Below are 20759 nucleotides of genomic sequence, written 5' to 3'. Positions count from 1 at the left end.
TTCATACCATAATAAAAAGTTCAAGAAATAGACATTAAACATCACACAAACACAAGTAAAATGTTTGCTTTGTTTAAACACTGCATCACACTATCAAATTTTAACTAGCACCCTATCAAATGGCTCTCCTCCATAATGCTACCTAAATTTTGCAGACTCACCAGAATTCCCAAATAGCTGTGTACTTCAAGATATACAAGTATAGGGAGGTCCTTATTCAGTACTATTTTAAAAATTTTGGAGTGAGTTGTATATATTTTATAAATGACAACACTGTTTCCCTGTTAGCTTGATATTGCACCTTTCTCTCTCTAGGGACAGAGAGAACAGGACCAAAGTTGGCCTAGCTTGCGTTCTATACCTTATCTCTCCAAAACCAGCAGACAGCAACACTAAAAGGACCGGGGCTGCTTCTGCTCCAGGATGTCTTTTCACTCCTTATCAACATGGAATTTTAAAAGAATTCTTGGTAAATGAAATAAAACATGTTTAAACCCCAATACTAATACGTTTATTCTTACCCTGTGTAGTTATTATTCTGTTCTCAGCACTTCATCTTTCTGTATTCAGAATAGAACTAAAACATTTGTTTTGATTGCTTAGTAATTTTCTTACATACAGTGTGCAGAAGCAAATTATCTTTTTCTTATGTGAAGATATTGCCAAGAGCCATCAAGATGCCATGAGTTTCCAGTTTCTCTCCTTTTTTGCACTATCCATTGTGATGTTTTTATTTCTCCTGCTGTTGACTACTATAAGTGCATCAATTAACCAAGAGTCTATTCCCTCCTTATCTATCATTCATCCTCCAAGTTTCTGTTTCTAATAAATATTAATCAGTAATGTGCTCAAAGCTTATAGTTCCCTCCCTCTCTTTTGAGGTTGAGGGTGAGTTGTGACGTGGCTTTGACTATTGAAGAATTTGACAGATTCAATGAGAGCAATCTCCGGTTTCTTGCTTGTGTCTCTTCATTGAGTTTGTTAATCTGTGACCAGCTGAGAGTAGCTCAGATCATAGTTACAGGGGATACGTGGGTTGCACTTGAACTGTGTGTAATGACTGGCTGAATAAAATAGTCAACTTTCAGAGGAGAATCTTAACTCTGGTGCAGGTAGGATCTCAAAGGGGAGGTGGGAACAGATAGGATGTGAGAGGGTAGCTTCAAATGGAAGTGCCAACCAAGGTGTTGTAGTTAAGTAATTGGAGAGCACATACTGAAAGTCTCACATGAAAGAATTAGTGCTGGATATTCCAGTGTGGAGGCCCCGCTTTCTATCAACAGAGTCAGTTCCATAATCAGCTCATAAATATGTTATCATTTTCTCAGATTTGGCATGGCAATCATGGAGTATTTGTTAGCACACACAGATTTGCCTGCTTCCAGAACCTCATTAGGAGTAAGAGGTGGGATTGTCCTGTGCTCTGGGTCAAACTGAGCAGTCCTTATTCCATTTGTGCTGTAGTAGCACACCTATTCCTCTGCTGAAAGTGATCAGTTTGAGGAGCTTGACTTTTCTCTTCCCCATCAAGATCTGAAATTAAACTTGTTTTAAATTCATTAAAGAACTCTGTGACAAAGCTGCTCAAAATATCTCCTTGGAAAGACATCACTGATGAGCAAGGAGTGATAATAGTGTTGCCATGCTGACTGTGTGATGAAGTTCATAATCATTCACCTATGGCTTTAGTTATCATGTCCATGCTATGCTTTCGAGTTTTATCAGTCAGATTCTGGCAGTCATTCAGATCTTCAAATCTTTCCCCTTTTCTTTCTTTTGTTTCTTTTTAAACAAAATTTCAATTAAAACTATTTTGGAATAGGTTTGTGTGTTCCAAAATCTCCAAGGTCTATTCTTAATAATATTGACATACAAAAAAAAAAAAGGAAAAATATTCTTTACAAATTCTTGGTGCACAAGGAAAAATATGAAACCTACCAGCCACTGCTTCCCATCCCTATACCTAAGCCTTAGCAATAGACAAGAAGACATTCTTGGAGAAAATATTTTTCTCAAGGTAAAAGTGATATAAGATTGTTCAAGCATGGTGTGTGTGCTTTATAGTTCTTATTTCCAGTCATTTGGAAAACTGGATGAGTGGAATGAAGTATATGGGATTTCTAATATGATGTACCTAAGGAACAACTCCTGCAAAGGACTGATCTGAAGCCAAGATTTGCAACAGAAGAATACAACCCCTGCCCACCCCATCCCCTGCACACAGACACACCAGCAGTTGCTGCTGAACTGTGCACAAAGCCTCTTTCACTGCTCTCTATGCAGTACCCAGCAGGTGGATGTTAGCTAACTTCTTTTGGTTTAATCACTTCATCTTAAATGAAGAGACAAATTTAATAGAGTAGATAGAATAGAGTGTTCTGTTCTGGTTTGGCTTTGCTGACCAATTGAAACATGATATTCGGTATCTTGAAATAATGCAGACATAAATTACTACTTTACTAAGAGTGAAAAAAGATAGGTGCATAAAAACAGTCAAATCAAAAATGGATGCTTTACTTTTTAAAAACCCTCAATCTAATTTATGATACTTATGAGCCTCATTAATTACAATATTTAAGAATATTCTTATTATGAAACAAAAGTGAAAAAAATTTAATACTACTCATAATTATTTTTTCTTGAAAGTTAGATTATCTTCATGAACTGTCCTGTAGTTTTTGGTTAATGTCAGCGTTACTGATGCTCCAGGGCCTGTTAGGAAAGCCAGTTCTTGTTCTCCATCTTTTCCTTCACAGTTCTGCTCATACTACTCAAACTGTTCCTTTATTATGCAACAGATTTTAAATGTGTTGGTTGGCTTGTTGGTTTTACTCTTAGACAACAGTCAAATTTGATATATAATGTGTGCATGCAATGTGGGCTAGTTGTAGAAAGGTTTGGGAATCAAGGCTTGCTACTTTTGATCTTGGATCACGTGTCTCTTAATAACAACCATTATCATAAGCTTTGTGTTCTGTCTGAATATGGTGAATATTGACGTGGTTTGCTGAATATACTCTGGATGCCCTTTAAGAGCTTTTCCACATAATGTTGCTGAAACCTCTTTGTCTTTTTTTAATTTCTAATCTACTTCTTTGCATTTATTTGAAAGGCAGAGAGGGAGCGAGAGAGGCAAAGGAAAAAGAATCATCCTCTGATTCAATACCAAATACCTAAAACAGCTGGTACTGGGCCACCCCAAATCCTGAAGTCTAGAACTCAATTCATGTATTTCAGGTAGGAGTCAGAACACAATTACTTGGACTGTCAGACACTGTCTACCAGGGCACAGATCAATTGGAGGCTGTAATTACCTAAGACAGACTTTGAAACAAGTTATGATTCTTGAACCTAGGGAAAATCTGTAAATTTGCTTGCAGTAGAGCAGAGAGCAATTTAGAGTCAAGAATATGATGTATGTGATTATGATGGATGTGTAAATCTTAATGATGCTCTGTGTCTTCCAAAATAATTTCTCTATATGTGCTTTTATAATTATTTTGTTTATTTTGAAGATAGAGATACTCAGAGTAGAATAAACCAAAAGAGGAAGATATTCCATCCACTGTTTCCCTTCATAAATGGCCGTAATAACTAGGGTGGAACTAGGCTGAAACCCTGATATTAGAAATCTTACCTAGTATCCCATATGGATGTCAAGGTCCCAGACACTTGGACTATCTTCTGCCTTGAAAGTGGAACAGCTAGGTCTCAAACCAGTGCTAACAGTGCTACAGGTGGTAGCTTCACATGGTCACTACAATGTTGACTCCATAGCTTAATAAATATTGTATGTAGTTATTTGAAATGCACACATACACTCACCCACAGATGTGGGGGAGGGGATATGAAGGAGAGAAAAAGAAAGAGCAAAAGCAAGAGATCTGTCTTCTGTTGGTCCATTCCTAAACTACCTGCAACAGACAGGAAGATATAGGGATGGACAAATCGGAAGCTAGGAGTCAGAAATTCAGTTTAGCTGGCCAATATTTGTCACAAGGACATAAATATTTGACTCACCACTTGCTGCTTTCTAGGGTACAAAGTAGTTGGAAGTTGCCAAGCTGGGACTTGAACTCAGGCACTGCAATATAAAATGTCGATGTCTAAATGGCCTATTAACTGCTGCTGGAAATGACTTCCTAGCTCCACTTATTAAATGTCAATATGAAAGCGGTTCCCCATTTCTCTTTGCTGTAGACTGTTCTCTTCCAATATGTTTTTCTTGCAATCTTCACAAGATGTTAGACATAAAACAAAAGATTAGACAAGAATATACTAGATCAGGTGAGTGAATATGGCTTGCAAAACTTCAGACTTGACTACTCAGTGTGTTATCTCTTAACTTCAAATGGAAAACTTACATTCTGCAAGAAGATAAAGATGAATGATCAAAGGGAGGTAGTGCTTTAGCAGGCATTGTTCTGGGCACGACGTGGTGGCCTAGCAGCTGAAGTCCTTGCCTTGCACTCACCAGGATCCCATATGGGCGCTGGTTCTAATCCTGGCAAACCCAGCTTCCCACCCAGGTCCTTGCTTGTGGCCTGGGAAAGCAGTTGAGGATGGCCCAAAGCCTTGGGACCCTGCACCCACATGGGAGACCTGGAAGAGGCTCCGGGCCCCTGGTTTCGGGTCAATGCAGCTCCAACCGTTGCCACCACTTGGGGAGTGAATCATTGGACAGACGATCTTCCTCTCTGTCTCTCCTTTCCGCATATCTGACATTCTATTAAAAATAAGTACATTTTAAAAGAAGGTATTTTTCTTGGATTTTTACAAATTCACTGTTAAGCTAGAGATGCAGGTGCTGTCATCTGTGTGTTTGGAGCAAAAGCTGTCATAAATGGGTTTCCCAATCCAGGAAAGTACGGGAATGGCCTTTCAAAGTGGCCAGGCCTCTTCATTTGGTTTAACTTTTCACTCTCTCCCTGTGCTAACCAACCTGGACATGGCATTTCTGTTGCTCCTTACCTTCAACTGCTTCTAAGGCCTGAGACTTCCTTCCCTGCCCCTAAGTCTCTCCTTAGTTTAGAGCTGCAACAGGCTGAAGGCCAAGGCCCAGAATTCAATCTGGCCTTCCCCATTGGAGTCAGGGAGGAGCACACTGGAGAACTCCTTGCTGCTAGATCTGGGACTTTAACCAGGCTCTCTGAGATACACTGTAGGCACCCCAAGAAGTGACTTCTCTGCTGTGCCTAACGTTCACAACTAGTTTTTTTTTTTTTTCATATGAAGTGTAATTTTATTGTTTTATTTTTTATATGTATAGATTTTATCTTTTAATAATGATTACATGGTTGATCAGGGTGGGAAGGATACAGGTTTAGGGAAAATTGGGTGAACTCATTGTTTCTAAATTTGTTTTTTTTTTTTTTAATCTATTTTATTGTGTTGTTGTTGACAATCTTTTCATAGTTAATTACAGTTAAAGAAAGAAAAAGAAAAAAAAGGTTCAGGGGGATAGGGAAGTGGGCAATACTATTATGTCCATATTGTTTCCATCATGTATCTGAGGTAAAGGAGGATATTGAGGGAGAAGCCCCACCCGGTTTCCCGCCCACCCCGAGTCCCGGATGTGGGGCATGCTCTGAGATATGTGCTCGAGTGGTGTTAATAGTTCTCCGGTTATGAATCGCTGCCAGTTTCGCTCGATGAGGTCGTCCACTGATTGATATGGTCCATCATAAAGTCTCCGTTTGCCCCATTTTTCGCTGCTAACATGTAGCTGAGATGAATGATTGATCTGCTCTGTCTTCTGTCTTTTCTTGATTAGAGTTCTGAGTCCAGCAGTTCGATTGGGGAGATCTCCAAAGAAACTTTGAGGTATTCCCAGACTAGTACAGGGCCCGGCACAGTCCATCACCCCGATCAGCTGGTGGTTGCAATTGCTGGGTTGGTTCTGTTTTCAGTCCCAAGTTGCACTGGAACCAATGGGTGTTGCAGTCCAGTCTGGTTCTGCCCAGCACGTACTCGGCCCTCACACAAACCAGTGGGAGCTGCAGCCTAGTTGGGGCGACCCACGATAACCCTCACCCGGCCCGCCCCTGGTTTGCCAGTATGTGTAGCAGAAGACCAGTCTGTCCCCCATCCCATTTGGCTCTGGCCCTTGTCAATGGGTATTAAAGCTTAGTTCTATCTAACCAACTCAACCATCCATCCCTCACAGATGTTGTTGAGTACCTCTCTATCTAGCCATTCCAGCCCCCGTCCTAGTTTTCATGCCCTCCCACGGGAATAGTGACCCAAGAAGGGGGAACCCACTTTTTCCCTCCCAGGTCTCTCTGTCCCGGTTTATGCACTCTTTAGGTGGTTCTGTGATTTGACTTGACAGAATTAGTCCCCAGTGCCAGCTTCTGCGGCTATGCCCAAACATCCCTCACCCACTCTAATTTATGCTTGCACCAGCAGGAATAATCAGCCCAGCCTGGCTTTTCCCTGATCTAGTCCACATGCAGCGCACAGGTGTTGTAGCCTTGCATAGTCTAGTCTGTCTCTATCCCAGCCCACGCTCTCCGGTGGGAGTAGCTGTCCGGCGAGGGAACCAGCCCCTTAATCCCCCCGCCAGTTCTGCCCCTCCCTTCCTTCCTGGATCTCACATGTGCTGGTTGGGTGCTGCATTCATATCCAGTACAGGCAACCACGCCCTGGCATTCCATAATGTGTACTGGTTTTGTCGCGACCAAACCCGGCTCATCCCACACTCTGATCTGGTGATCGGATTTGCCAGTGGGTGATATGGACTGATTGAGCCTGGTCTGCTCCTGACCCATGCTGAATGTGTGCCAGTGGGAAACTTTCCATGGCCTATTCTGGACTGTTTCCTTTCATGCTTCTTGCGCTTACCTGCCGGGACTGTGTCCTGCCAGAGGAGTTGCCCAGGCTCCTCCATCAGAACCCCTCCCAATGGCAGGCTTTGCGCATGCCAGGGGGTCCTTGAGCCAACCCAACTCAGTTCACGTCCTGTCCTAGCAGGGACAGTGGCTTTTCCTGGCTGGCTTTCACCCCATTCTGGTTCTTGTTGTTGGATGTTTCAGCCCGGCCATGGCTCGTCCATACCCACATACAGCTCACGCATGGCTCAGTAGGGGGTTGAGACCCAGCCCAGTCAGTCCCACATCTACCCCCTGGTTCTCCATGACACCAGATGGTGTTGGGGTATGAACTGGCCTGGTGCATCCAATCCCAGCCCACACTAGTGCCTCGGGTAACTACAACTGTTTCCTAGATAGAACGCAGCCCCAATTCTAGCACATACGCCCCTTGGTGGGAACCTCAACCTAGTTAGGGTGTCCCGTTACCTCCCCGATTGGGCTTGTTCCTAGCTGTAAATCATGCACCTGCCCGTGGTTGCTCTGAGGACCAGTAGGTGCAAGAGCCTAGCTCGGTATGACCTGTGTTCCATGCTGGTTTCTAGTTTTGCTTGTAAACAAAGGTTTGCTCAGTCCTGCCCAGTACATTACGTTCCATTACCAGTTTACACATTTTGGAGCTACTATGCCCTGCTTGTCCGACCCCCAGATCTGGACGGCATGTTCACCAGCGAGAGCTATGACTCGCCAGGGGAGCTTCCCAAGTACCTCCACTTGATCCACTCCCAAACCCAGTTTACATACATGCCATTGGTTTTTAGGCCAGTACCCGGTGTACTCTGGCCTCCCATTTGACCTTGTATGAGCTGGTAAATGTTGCAGCCCGGCCCACCCCACAACCTATTCAGGATGCACATTTGGGTGCTGCTGCCTTGCCCAGTCCAGTCTATGGCGGATCCCTTTACCTGTGATTGATGGCAGGCTCCTTGGTCACACCTAGCTTAGTCCATGACCACCTAAAATTTAGGTTTACCAGTGGGGCCAAACTTTCTACAGGGTGTGGCCCACACATCCTGCACAGAGTCCACCCCAGGATAAGGTTCTAGAGTGCTAGTTAAAATTATGGACCTGCCTAATGTGACCAGTCTCCTGAACCAACATCATGTCAGGCAAAAAAATATCCTGCTAGACAATCTGGGGGTTATCTTCTGCATTATAGGTGTTCAAAGCTCAGCATTATTGAGTGATTAGAAGTTCTCCAAAAGAAGAGTTACTGGCGTTGGGAATCTTTAGGATTGACTCAGAACCCAGAAACAGTGGGGTCACCCTAGAGCTATCTAAGCAGCAATTAGGACATCCATTACCCCAGAGCTTCCCGGCCGGGCGGCCAGCAGGCAAAGCCTGGCACCACATGCCCTGGATGAGGCCAAGGACTTGCTCACTGCCTTGCGGCAGTGTCTTTGGCGTGAGCCCCCACCCCCAGCATTGGGTCCGACCCGGCAGGGGCACCCCCCACAGCCGCCACACTGTGAGGAGCGGCAGTTGCCCCCGAATCCCAAGCGTTCACAACTAGTTTTATGGCCACAGATCTTTGGTGATCAGTGCTGCAAATCCAAGGACCCATCTTTTCATAATGAGCAAATGATCCTGAAATCACTGCCACAAATCTATCATTTTTGTCGTTCCTACCGTTAATCCACCTACTCCCATCCCATAAATATCACCAAATCCATCATGATCTAAACCTGACTTGACAAGGGGTGATATTATCAAATCAAGCAAACTCTTAATGGCTCTGAAGTCTAGGCCAACAATCCGTCATTGATAATAGACAATAATTTTTCAGGAAAAGATTAAATATATCTTTTCTAATGTTTTAATAAAAAAGCCAATGCCATCTGTCTGGCAGTTTTAGAGTTCATGGGAAATGTCTTTTAAAACAGAACATCCCATGAATAAAAAAAACTGAAGGCATTTTTAAAATTTTTATAGTAACACAAGAACTTTGTTACACATTTTAATGATTAATCTAGATTACCGTAGGATGTTTTAGTTGAGTGTGTTTAAAAGTGTGGTTTTTTTTAGCAAAGTTTATTTCATATTTTTTGTAATATTTGTGAACATCTGCCAAACTTCACGCTGCTACAAGTAGAGGTACTTAAGACCCACTACCTTTGCTCCAGGGACAGTTTAATCGTTCTTTAGAGAACTTGGCTATATAAACTGTCTTACTTTAGTGAAGTACACTTTCTGAATTATTTTGTATTTGGATGATGCCAGTTTATTGAAGTATGAATGCCAATGAGTGTTAGAGTTAATTCCTTTGTCAAGATATTTTTAAATGAGTTATAAAACCTAGTAAATTCTTGCATTGTTAACCACACTTCCAATGAAGGTAAAATATATGTCTCATTTGTTATACTTTGTTTTCATATTAATGAACGCTAACTATTTTTTTTAACTGATGAATTAGCAAAGCACTGTTCATGTACTGATTTAGTATGCTTATGCTGAAGGAACACAAAATTGAATAGGCATGAATGGGAAATAGTATTATAAATGACTAGCTCTCATTTGTATATGTAAAAGAATTTAAAAATGAATGACTTCTTGACTCCCAGACCTTCACCACAAACTATTAATACGAGCAACAAGGACTATATCCCAACTGCCAAGGAGGCCACAGGGAATTGAATGCCCTCGGAGGCCGAGTACTCTGAGGTCACCCACCCCCAACCGGAGCTTCCGCAGGGGATGGAAGAAGTCCAAACACTACCGTGCAGAAACCAACGTCATCGGAAAGACAACCAGAAGCCCTGAGCGGTTCGCAGAAACAGAAGAACAATAAACGTCCTTCGGGACCAGGGAGGAGAGCTTTATCGGGTCCGAGCCTGGCTCCACCTCTGGACCCCCCACCCTCCCTCGCAATGACCATCGGGATCGCTTCGAAAACCCCTCATAGCAAACAAGCAATCATACAAACTAAAAAAACCTAAAATAAATAGACAAACAACAAAAAGTAGAGCTTGGAATCTGACAGGAAAGAGCTGGCGTGGATTGGCTCATGCCTCGCTGGCTGGGACACAAAGATTAGTCACTCCTCACCATGGTGTTGAGGATTTTCCTGCACACCCCCCCAAAAAAAATGTTCTGCACCTTAATTGTCGACAAATGTCTTGTTAGAGTTACAAGCCAGTCTAGATTATCCTAAAATCTGCCAAGATCAGCAAAATTATACTTCAACACAACAAATGGCTAAATACGAAAATGAAATAGACACGAGACAGCTGAATGGTACCTTATAGCCATTTTAAGGTATACTGGTCCTGTATATAAACTAAAATTGAAATGTCAATGAGCTAATCACAGGTTGTGGTTAAGAACTTGGTTTTTTCTTTCTTTTTTTTTTTTTTTTAACATACTGGTTACTCAAAACCATGTCAATTCCATAATGTTGCAAATTGCTGTTGATGTTATATTGGGACTCTTAATTGACTGGGATGATATTCTACCAGCTCTAACTTCGGACCAGAAATGGTCTCCCCAAGAAACTGTTCAACCCATCTGGACAATAAGTAGCTGGACTCTATGCTTGGTATACATTTGCAAGGAAAGAATCTTGATCGAATTTGAACTGTAATACTGCATCAAGGTGGAGGAATCCACCAGGGGGGAGGGGCGTGGGGAGGGGCGTGGGGAGGGGTGGGGGGATTCCCAGAGCCTATGAAACTGTCACATAATGCAAAATAATTAATAATAACAAAAAAATGAATGACTTCTTCCAGATCTCAGCTCTCAGCTCTCAATATTAAGAAATTAATGTCATCAAAATCATGATTAAATTAGACATTTTTGAAAAGATGAATCTAATTGCCTTTTCCAAGTAAAGAACAATGTGGAGATGAGTCGTTTTTTACTTCTTAATTAGGCATAGTCATTCATTTCAGCTATTTTATAGGTTATACAGCATAATTCTATTAATAGAAATGTGATCCAAAGGTAAAAGTATAAAGCAAGACTAATTTATGTTCTACTGTTCAGACTCAAAATGAAGTTTTCTAAGAATCATGAATTCTTTCAGGCTGCAGTCCTCTGAACTCTTAAAGGATTGTGAATGCTTAGGGACAGAAAGAAGTCTCTTAAACAATGTGGCTGGAGAGGTCAGAATTTGAAATACAGGGTATTTACTTGTTTCAGCTTAAATTTTTCTCCTGACTTCCAACCCTTTAATTTTTCTAATGGAAGAAATGTGTATCCTTTAGTTTAGTAGATCAACTTTTTGTACTCCTAATAGTCACCATCGTCTTCTTAATGATCTGTAATATTTACACTAGGAGACATGTCTGGTATTCTATCTCCTACTTTAATTTCCAGGCTGTTCTTTTCTGGAATGTTTGACTTCTATTACCTTTGTCCTATACGTTGCTGTAGATGCATTTTCTAAACAAGTTGCCAAAACCCCTAAAAATTCCTGACACCTTTATCCTTGCCTTGGATGCCCTCCATGGAAGATAGCATTATTGACATTAATCTTCTTCTATTTCCGTTAAGTGAGAAAGCTATTTCCTCATACCTTGACATTGCACTTGGCCATATTAGCTTTGCTGCCCAGAAAGGTGTAGGGATATTAGTGATTTGTTTGTTCCAAACTAAAGTCTCATGATTGTCACCATGTTCCAAATTCAGATTCTTGTCCTCTGTCATGCCAAGGACAATTTGCCTCAAGTAGCCATGGCTCTGGAAAGGGAAGAAATGTGGAGGAGATCTACACCTAATAAACCCTAGACGCAAATCTACTGATGCAAAGTAATCCTCAGGCAAAACTATGATGAAATTGCAAGCTATGGATTTTGCAGGGTGACTTAAAATGAAATATTGCCGTGGTGTTAGAGGACAAAATTCCTGCTATTTACCAACTTTCATACACTGAAATCTGCATCCTGCTTTAGATAAAAATTGCTATATTATCCACATCCATTTTTAAGTTTGGCAAATCTATTCAGTGGGGCATAAAATTCCAGAGTGCACACTAATGTTTTCTGTTTCAATTAATCATCTTCCTCTCATAACGCCTAGCTCTCCTGGATATATATCCAAAAGGAATTTTCATACAGGCCCATTTGGCTGCATCCATGATCATGTTTACTTATGAGAGATTTGTGTTACAGAGATTTGGACACAATCAGTTACAGGGACAAGAGGTCTATTGAATTCTTTTTTTTTTTTTTTTAAAGAGACCACAGGGAATTGGAGTGCCTTCAGAGGCTGAGAACTCTGAGATCATCCACCTCCATTTGGTCTATTGAATTCTAATGAATAGGTAATGGAAGAAATCAATAAAAAAAAACCAACTCCTTTCCATTATCAGTCATACAAGAAGTAAGAGTCTGATAAACCATTATTAATCCATTTGTGGTGATCAACGAATGATCAGACCCTAAGACCAAATGGCCTTTAACAAACTAAAGCAAAAGCAAAATGGCAAAATATTCAGGGTTTACCTACCACAGAATGTCATATAATAATGTGAAGCAGAGCAGTGGTTGCAAACACAGCAGTATGTGGAATTTGTACAACATTATAGTGAGCAAGAAAAAGTGTGCATCAGAATATTACAACACAGTATTGTGAAAAATGAAAAACATTATGTGTATGTATATATAATATAAACACATGAGCGAATATCTGACACTTAAAAGCATATCTGAATGGGCCTCTGAGTCGAGTGCAAAGGATGAGTATAAGGTAGGAGCATCAACTCAGACAATAGAGGCAGCTGGAAGAGAGCACTGGCTTATCCAAGATGATGATGTGTCATGAACCAAGGGTAGCAGGAGATAAGATCGCTCTAAGTGTGGCTATAAAGGCTTTCCCTGAACAGTTCAAATGGAACCATCATAGTTATTTAAGTGATTTATTGATATATTTGAATTTTATTATACTCACTCATGTAAAAAGATTTTAATTTTTATCCAAATAACTCTTCCTCTCAGCCTTTTATTAAATAATGCTTATATTTTCTCCTTGTAACATGTATTATATTTTTTGGAAAATTATATGAATATGTGGAGACGTTTACATCTGTCTTTGGACTATTTTTCTCAATTTTTGCATTTGTACCCTAATATTTAAATATTATAACCTTCTATATTTTGAAGACTTTTATATGCTTATATAAACATTAATTTGATATAATTTTCAAGATGCTGAAAATGATCACCTGAAAAAACGCTACTACTTTGGAGAAGTTCCCAATAAATGCACAATGCAATTCTCCCATGTGAATCTCATGTGGCAGTTGAAATTTATAAACTATATTTTTTAACTTTCATTTTTCCTCTCAATACACTATTGCTTTTTTATGCCTTTTTTATGCCTTTAGCTTGTTGAAGACTAGGACTTTTTTTTTTTTTTACCATTGATCACATGATTAGAGATTTTGCTTTATGGTCTGAATGGACTGTGACTATAGCACATACATGGTTTAGTGGCTTATCCAATGCTTTCATATCTCAGATAAAAAGAGCAGACACTCTTTTGGTATATGTTTGTTTTCCTTTTTGTTCATTTGAGTGTGAATTAATAGGCATGTATCTGTTAAGAAGGAGGCAAGTTATTTTATATTTGGGTAGGTGAGTTTTTGTGTTTTTAAAGCTATTGTGAGTTGAAACTGCAGAATTGAAATAATAAGCCTTTTCTTTGTCCAGACATCTGGAATTCAGCATCACCTTGGCCTTTTGTTGACAGTGTGCTATGTATAGCTTTTTCTCCACAATGTTAAAGTTTTGATGAAAAAGATCCAGTTAGGGAAAGTACGCAGAACAGCACAGGTGCTTTGCTCAAAACTGGAAATCTATACTAAGTGGGAGTGTGTCTTCAGGCAGAGATTAGAGAGAGGATGAGATTAATTGTGCTTTGCAACATTTTTGCAGATATATCCTTCTTCTTTAACATCATTGTTACAATGACTTTTATGTTCTTTGAATATTATATTTCTGATAATATGTGGAAGCCATGTTCCTTAAAAGACACATGAAGATGTTATATATGGCACAGCTGAGCATAGAAGTGATCTGAAATTTAAAACATATATAGTATCATTTGTATAAGATAAAAGCTGATAATCAAGAGAAGCTGAGAATCTTACAGATGTAACCATGAAGGTTAAGATTTGGGCTGGGGGCTGTGTGCAGGGCAGAGAGTGTGGGAACAGGAAGGAGGAATCAGGAACAGTTGACTGTCCAGAGGATGTTGCAAGCTTACATTGTAGCAAGTTTACCTTGCAATATTTGACCACCACTCAGGAACACTACACAGAAGTAGTTCCAATAGTGCTTCTGAATGTTCAAGCATGAGATGAAAGGACCCTCCTGTTCCCGTTTCCACAGCCTGGATACCCATTGCAAGCAGAATGGACCGTCACTCATTTTCCTATAAAATCCCTGACAAAGTGCTTCTTGAAGCAGCAGATTTGATAAGGAACTATGTTGCCCCTTGTCTCCTCTATTGTGACAAATACAGGTTTTCTTTGAGTTCTCTTATTTGAGGCTAACACCCCAAGTGAACAGACATTTGTGTCTGCTAAACAGAGGTGTTTGGCTATCTCAGGATTTGATCAATATCATAAGTAAACTCATTCACACACAATGTCAAGCTCAGAACTGAACAGACTAAGGTGTAGGAACATGGATCTTTGCAATTCATGGGACTACAAGCTTAGAAGTCAACTTGGGCAATATCTTTTGAGTTCAGTGACAAAGCAGGCAGGGCATACCTTAGATTTAATTTTTCAAACTTCCATGTTTCCTCTGCTGGGAAATTGGTGCTATAATAACTGGCTCATGAGAATTTGGTTGAGAATAAATGAAATATGAAAATATTTTAAAAACTTCATGCAGTATGAGGTTAAGCAGGTGGTCTGGTGCAGCCTGGGTTGCCTGGCCTAGATCCTAGACCCACTTGTGCAACGGATGCCAGGTCCATGAACTAGGAGGGGCAGAGAAACCAGTGGGACCTGGATCGCCTGGCTCGGGTCCTTGGGTCCACCTGCAAGAACTGGTCCTCCTCAGTGGAAAAGATGGAGTTGAGGGAGCTGGCCCAAATTCACATGGAGGATATGGCAGCTCTTAAGGCCTACAGAGGACAACCAGTGCCACTCTAGGAGGGCAGAACAATTTGGGCAACTAACTCAGCCAAACGATGACAGCAAGTATCTGGGCAAATGGAGACTTTAAGGTAGACTTTTCCAGCCAATGGACATTGAAAGGGTTCCCTTATCTTTACACTGGCGAGATCAACAACATTTCAGTCAAAACTACCTGAGCAAAATCCTCAGAGCATGTGGCACACTAGGACCCTGGGGTGACAACGGGTGGCCATTCTCTATTCTCAGGTTTGGGACAATTAGGAGGCTGGGCATGGCTTCTCCCCTTTTGCCCTCCCCCCCCAAAACACAGGAATAAGAAATAACAAATTTAGAAACAATGATCTCATCCACTTCTCCCTAACTCTTAATCCTTCCCACCCTGATCAAATATGTAAACATCATCCAAAATAAAATAAAAATAGGAGAAACTGAGGTTAAAAGGTTTCTTGTTATATTAAAAATGAGATAAATGCATGCCTATTTCATGAAGACCCCTCATGTACGAATACATAAAATTATTGGTATAGTCTGGCCTATATTCAATAAGAAAATTATAAAAGAAATGGTATTAATTATTAGTATTGAAATGTGCTTTGAATTTATTTTGACACCCTCAATTCCTCGGCTAAGCCTCTTCAAGTCTACTGAGCAGGAAGTGACTTCATTGCTTCTACTTTACAAACCACCAGTGTGTGGGAAGGTTCGCCTGAGGAAACAGCAAAAAGAGATGGAAATATGCAGATTTTAGATAATTCAGGATGACTGACTCCTTATTTTCAGCTTTGGAAATTCCCAGGCAAAAGGCAGCATAATATTGGACAAAGACCAGAATATTTTCATGTTTGTTTCCCAAGCTTGTCACTTACCCTGTATAATTTGGGGGAAATAGTTTAACTTCAGGCAGCCCAAGCATCCTTATCGTTAAAATGGCTAATGATGACTTCCATCACATCAGTCATTTTAGAGTCCTAAAGGATGTGAAGCGGTTTCATAACCAGAAAGCTCTATTCACATGTCAATTATTCTAAGTCAGTTATACAAAGACATTCAGCAATGCCAAGCTTAATTCTGTAAACAAAAGCTAAATCTAAATTCTTGGAAAAGTATGGTGGCAGGATAAAAATATTTTTCATATCACTTTTCTCCTCCTCAGAAAATAACTTCCAGGATGTTTATTTTCCCTCTCAAATAGAACTTCCCTTCTTTCTAATTATGCAGCATTCTACAGCTTCATCAGCTATCAGCAAAATCAAGCTATCCTCATTTGACTTGGAATATCATAGAAATGATAAGTAGCTTAGAATAGCACAAACTGGAATATGCAACGCAGTTCTCTAAAGTTTGAAATCTTGGCCATTTCTACAGCTTGTGCATGTTACTCTTTAATAGATGAATATAGGCACATGTGTTGAGGAGCATCACTGCTGCATGATACTGTAGCTGTTGATTTCTCATTCCTACATGGTATTCATGTCAATATTGCAAAGCTATGCAGCAATTTTAAAGTGATATGGTGTAACTAGGCAGTTACTAAGGTTTAGATGAACTGGAACACTAGAATTCTTACACTCTACAAGATAACTCTCGTTAACTGCTGGTTAAAAATACTCAACTTTCCAGACCTGGCGCAATGGCCTAACAGCTCAAGTCCTCACCTTGAATGTGCCAGGATTCCACATAGGTGACGGTTCTAATCCCGGCAGCTCCACTTCCCATCCTGCGCCCTGCTTGTGCCCTAGGAAGACAGTCAAAGACGTCCCAAAGCCTTGGGACCCTGCATATGCACATGGGAGACTAGGAAGAGCTCCTGACTCCTGGCTTCTGATTGGTGCAGCACTGGCCATTGTGGTTACTTTGGGAGTAATCATCGGATGGAAGATCTTCCTCTCTGTTTCCCCTCTGTGTATATCTGACTTTGCAATAAAAATAATATAAATCTTTAACAAAAATACTCAACTTTCCTAGGATATACCTGTTGTATTCAAGACCAGGAAATTGCTCAGCTCATATTCTAGCTATATATTAAATTGGGAAAACAATATTTTTCTAATGAAAAAGATTAAGCGACAGAGACTTCTCTTAGAGGTATTGCTCTCATTTTTACTTTTTGTTACATAAACCACTATTTCTCTTTAAAAGGTGGGCCACTCTCAGAGATATCTCTCCTGCTCTTAGGATATATACATATATATATATATATATAAAATCTCATTTATGGACACACCTTTTGTCCACTTGCAATAGGCATTTCTGTTGTGGGAGGCTCTGTGCATGTCTTTGCTGTTGAAGAAATTGTTAATTTTTGAAAACAATATTAGTCTCTCTTAAAATTTTTATATCAATGAGAGGCAAGGTCATGGGTTGGAAACTAATATATCTGTTGCCAGCATCGTATTAGTGAACCAGTAACCAGGAGTTTGAAATAAGTGGAACAGAGCAATGTAGCCCCCAAAATGGCAGTAGGTGAATAAATTTCTAACACCCCTTTGGTTGCAGTCTTTTTGTGTTTTGAAGAATGTGCTTGTTCAATTTAGAAGGTTATGTCCTTTCTGTGTTTAGCGTCTTACACAAACTTTAAAATGCAAATCTAATTTTTTTGTTCTATGTCTCAGTAACTGTTCCTCAACAGCCCAAGCCTGGAAACACAGTACTCAGGTATGCACCTTCTGGTGGCTGTGTGGGCATATCTAATGACTGCAGTAGGACAGGATGAACTCCAGAACTGAGCCATAACTGTTGGATAACATGTGGCTGACCAAACGTTATCCTCCATACTGTCTACTGCTCACTGCCTGGCCCCCAACCTCAGGCACCCTCTTTTGCTCAATGCACTGGGGGGACGGAGGGTGGGGTCAGGGAACTGTTGCCTGCTAGTAGGTCTATCCAGACACTGAAATTGGAGCTTCCTACCATGGGGGAAGTTATTATAACTGGAGGGAGGTACTTCCTGCTCTAGAAGAAGTACTTCCTACAGTACTGCTGCATAACAGCAGGCTGGTGTCCACCATGTTTGAGCAGCAGCCCAGCCTATTCACATTCTAGCTGGGACTTGATTGTCCCTGCTGATTCTCTGCTCTGGGATGATTTGTAGCCTTGAGGAAACCACCTGAAACCTAATACTACATATCCAATTCCACTTTCAATGCAGGAGGGGTAGCTTTCAACGATGTCAATGTGGATGGTTCTCAGCTTCAATCTCTGAACATACTTGAAAGGTGGCCTCATCCAGGAGCATATATTCCAGGCATAAGGAGTTCAAAGTCCTTTAGAGGCTGGATACCTAAGGTGTGGTGGTACAAATATATTTGTAGTCTGAAGAAAGGATCTGAGTAAGCTGTCTCGGGTGAAGGGCAGAGGCTTGCTTTGGTTTACAAGAACCTCAGATGAAATGGTGCCCCCTGGAGGTTGAATAATCTAAGTGCAACGGTGAAAATTGTCCCCCAAATGCTTGAGCAATGTCAACACAGCCTGCAGACAATAACAAAGTGGGTTGGACAGGGAACCCCACCCTGAGGTGGAAAGCGTTGATCTGGGGACGCCAAATTGAACGCACATGTGTCAATATAATTGGTATCATGCCATTTCTACAAGTTGTCCTAGGTTATGGAAAGGTTCGAGCTAGGGATAACTTTGTGTCGATCCATGTGGATGTACCCTAGAATTCGTACATAATAATTGCACACTTTTTAAAGAAAACAGGATAATTTTCAAAAGATTAAAGGGCTTTTAACAGAGGCTGAAATATTAGAAATCTCTAAACTCAACAATAAGCCGATCACTCTGTTCATAGCAGGGGATTTATAACCAGTGACTTAATCTTTTAGCAACTAGATTCAGACGGTAGAGGATGGTCTATGAGCTGGAGGGCCTTTGTCAGAGAACACCATCGAGCTGACTCTATGCCAATCACTTGAATTTTAAAATACACACCAAATGCAAGGAGTTCTAAAATTAAAGAGAATCAGTGGTTGACAGGAAGACACAGAGTACCAGGCTCTTATCTTAGGCTCACCTGAGGTTACTCTCAAGGTGTAGAGTCCTCAGTCCAGCTACACTTTTGTCATCAAAAGGCTCTGCAGAGTTGGTTCATCCTTGTGATCAGAAAGTAGATCTATTCCAGAAGGGCGGGTTGGCAGGATGGATTTCCGCACCATCCCACAGTTGAATGGCTCACTGGCGGCAGTGGTTTCGTCAAGTAAGGAGTCACCATGCCAGAACATTCCAGAGTGGATTACGCCCAGGTGGTTGGTGCACAGGCCTGCCAGCTTAAAAGGCTACAACAATTGCCCTAATCAGAGCCTTACAATCAGGAAATGGTCAGAGGATGAATATTTACACAGATTCTGACTATGATTTCTTTCCGTTGCATGCACGTGGAGAAGTTTGGAAACAAAGAGACCTATGGACTGTAAAGAACTCTCATTAAACATGGGAAAGAGATATTAACTCCCCTTTGCTTCTTTGAATTGGCTTTTATATATTTCTGTGGGTGCTAGATAAAAGAAAACGGTGTGAACAAAGGAAACGCATTAGCTTGTAAAGAAGCACAAAGTCTACTACACAGGTTTCAGAAATGGCTCTGATGTCTCAGCCTACATAGACAACTATAAGTCCTTACTATATTGAACCTGACGTACAATGAGCAAGCAATAACATTACGCTAAAGAGGCAAATGCATGGAGGATTTAACAGATTGGCCATGCTCCTATTGAGATGAGAGCACACTCATATCTATTGAGTATTTGGAGGAAAAGCACTATCTACTGTACACGGGAACTAACTTGATAATGTCTCCTGTGTTTGCAAAAAACAAACAAACAGCAAAACAAAAACCTTAGCGTTAGGTCAGGCAACCAATCTTACTCACTCCTGTATGAAGGAGAGGAGCCCATCCTGGCAGAGACTGGAAAATGGCAACAGCATTGTGACATGTTGATGAAGTGACCGGCTGCAATGCCAGTATCCCATGTCGGTGCCTTTTAGAGCCCCAGCCACTCTGCTTCTGCTTCAGGTCCTTGGGAAAGCAGTGGAAGATGAGCCAAGTCCTTGGGCCCCTGCACTCATCTAGGAGACTCGGAAGAGGCTTCTGGCTTCATCCTAGCCAAGCCCCAGCCACTGCAGCCAGTTGGGGTGTAAACCAGAGGATGGGAGGTCTCTGTATCTCTGCTTCTCTGTAGCTCTTTCAAAGAAATATAGCTTTTTTAAAAAAAATACTGTAAAACAAACTTCACTAACTTGACTGCAGCAAATAATTATTACAAATATCTAGCAGTATTCACTGATAATTTTCTAGGTCAGGTAAAGAAAGTTCTGATGGAATGTGGTAACAAAATTTTCCTGTACCAGACCCCAAAGTCATGAGTAGTTGATATTGTCAAAAGATCTAGTTTTTTTGAAATTTGTAAAAAAAAAAAAAAAGTTATTTTTCTGACGAATTGTAGCCCAAATGGTAAAGGCCTGCCCTGCTGCTATCTAGCACTTCCACTGCAGTTGAATTATAGGGCATTCCAAGCGGGCTATGACTGTCCCGTCTTAAGCTTTTACCTCTTGTGTGTCCATAGGTGCATGCAGAGGCTAAGTCTGCTTTATTCCAGTGAGTCAACTGAGGACCTTAAATGTCTGTTGAAAAAGGAAAAAAATATCAATGAAATGCAGGCTTTTGTCATATCAAGGCTAATGTACTTTATGGAAGAAATGTCTGACCTACCTCTTCTGATTCTTTTGGGAAGCTGCCACTGGAAAGAAAATTCTCTAATGAATTCTTATTCCACAGTCCTTCGGAGGAGAACCTGCAATCCCTTATG

The sequence above is a fragment of the Ochotona princeps genome, chromosome 10 (assembly GCF_030435755.1).
Source record: "Ochotona princeps isolate mOchPri1 chromosome 10, mOchPri1.hap1, whole genome shotgun sequence".
NCBI lineage: Eukaryota > Metazoa > Chordata > Mammalia > Lagomorpha > Ochotonidae > Ochotona > Ochotona princeps.
Note: the sequence above shows the minus strand (reverse complement) of the source record.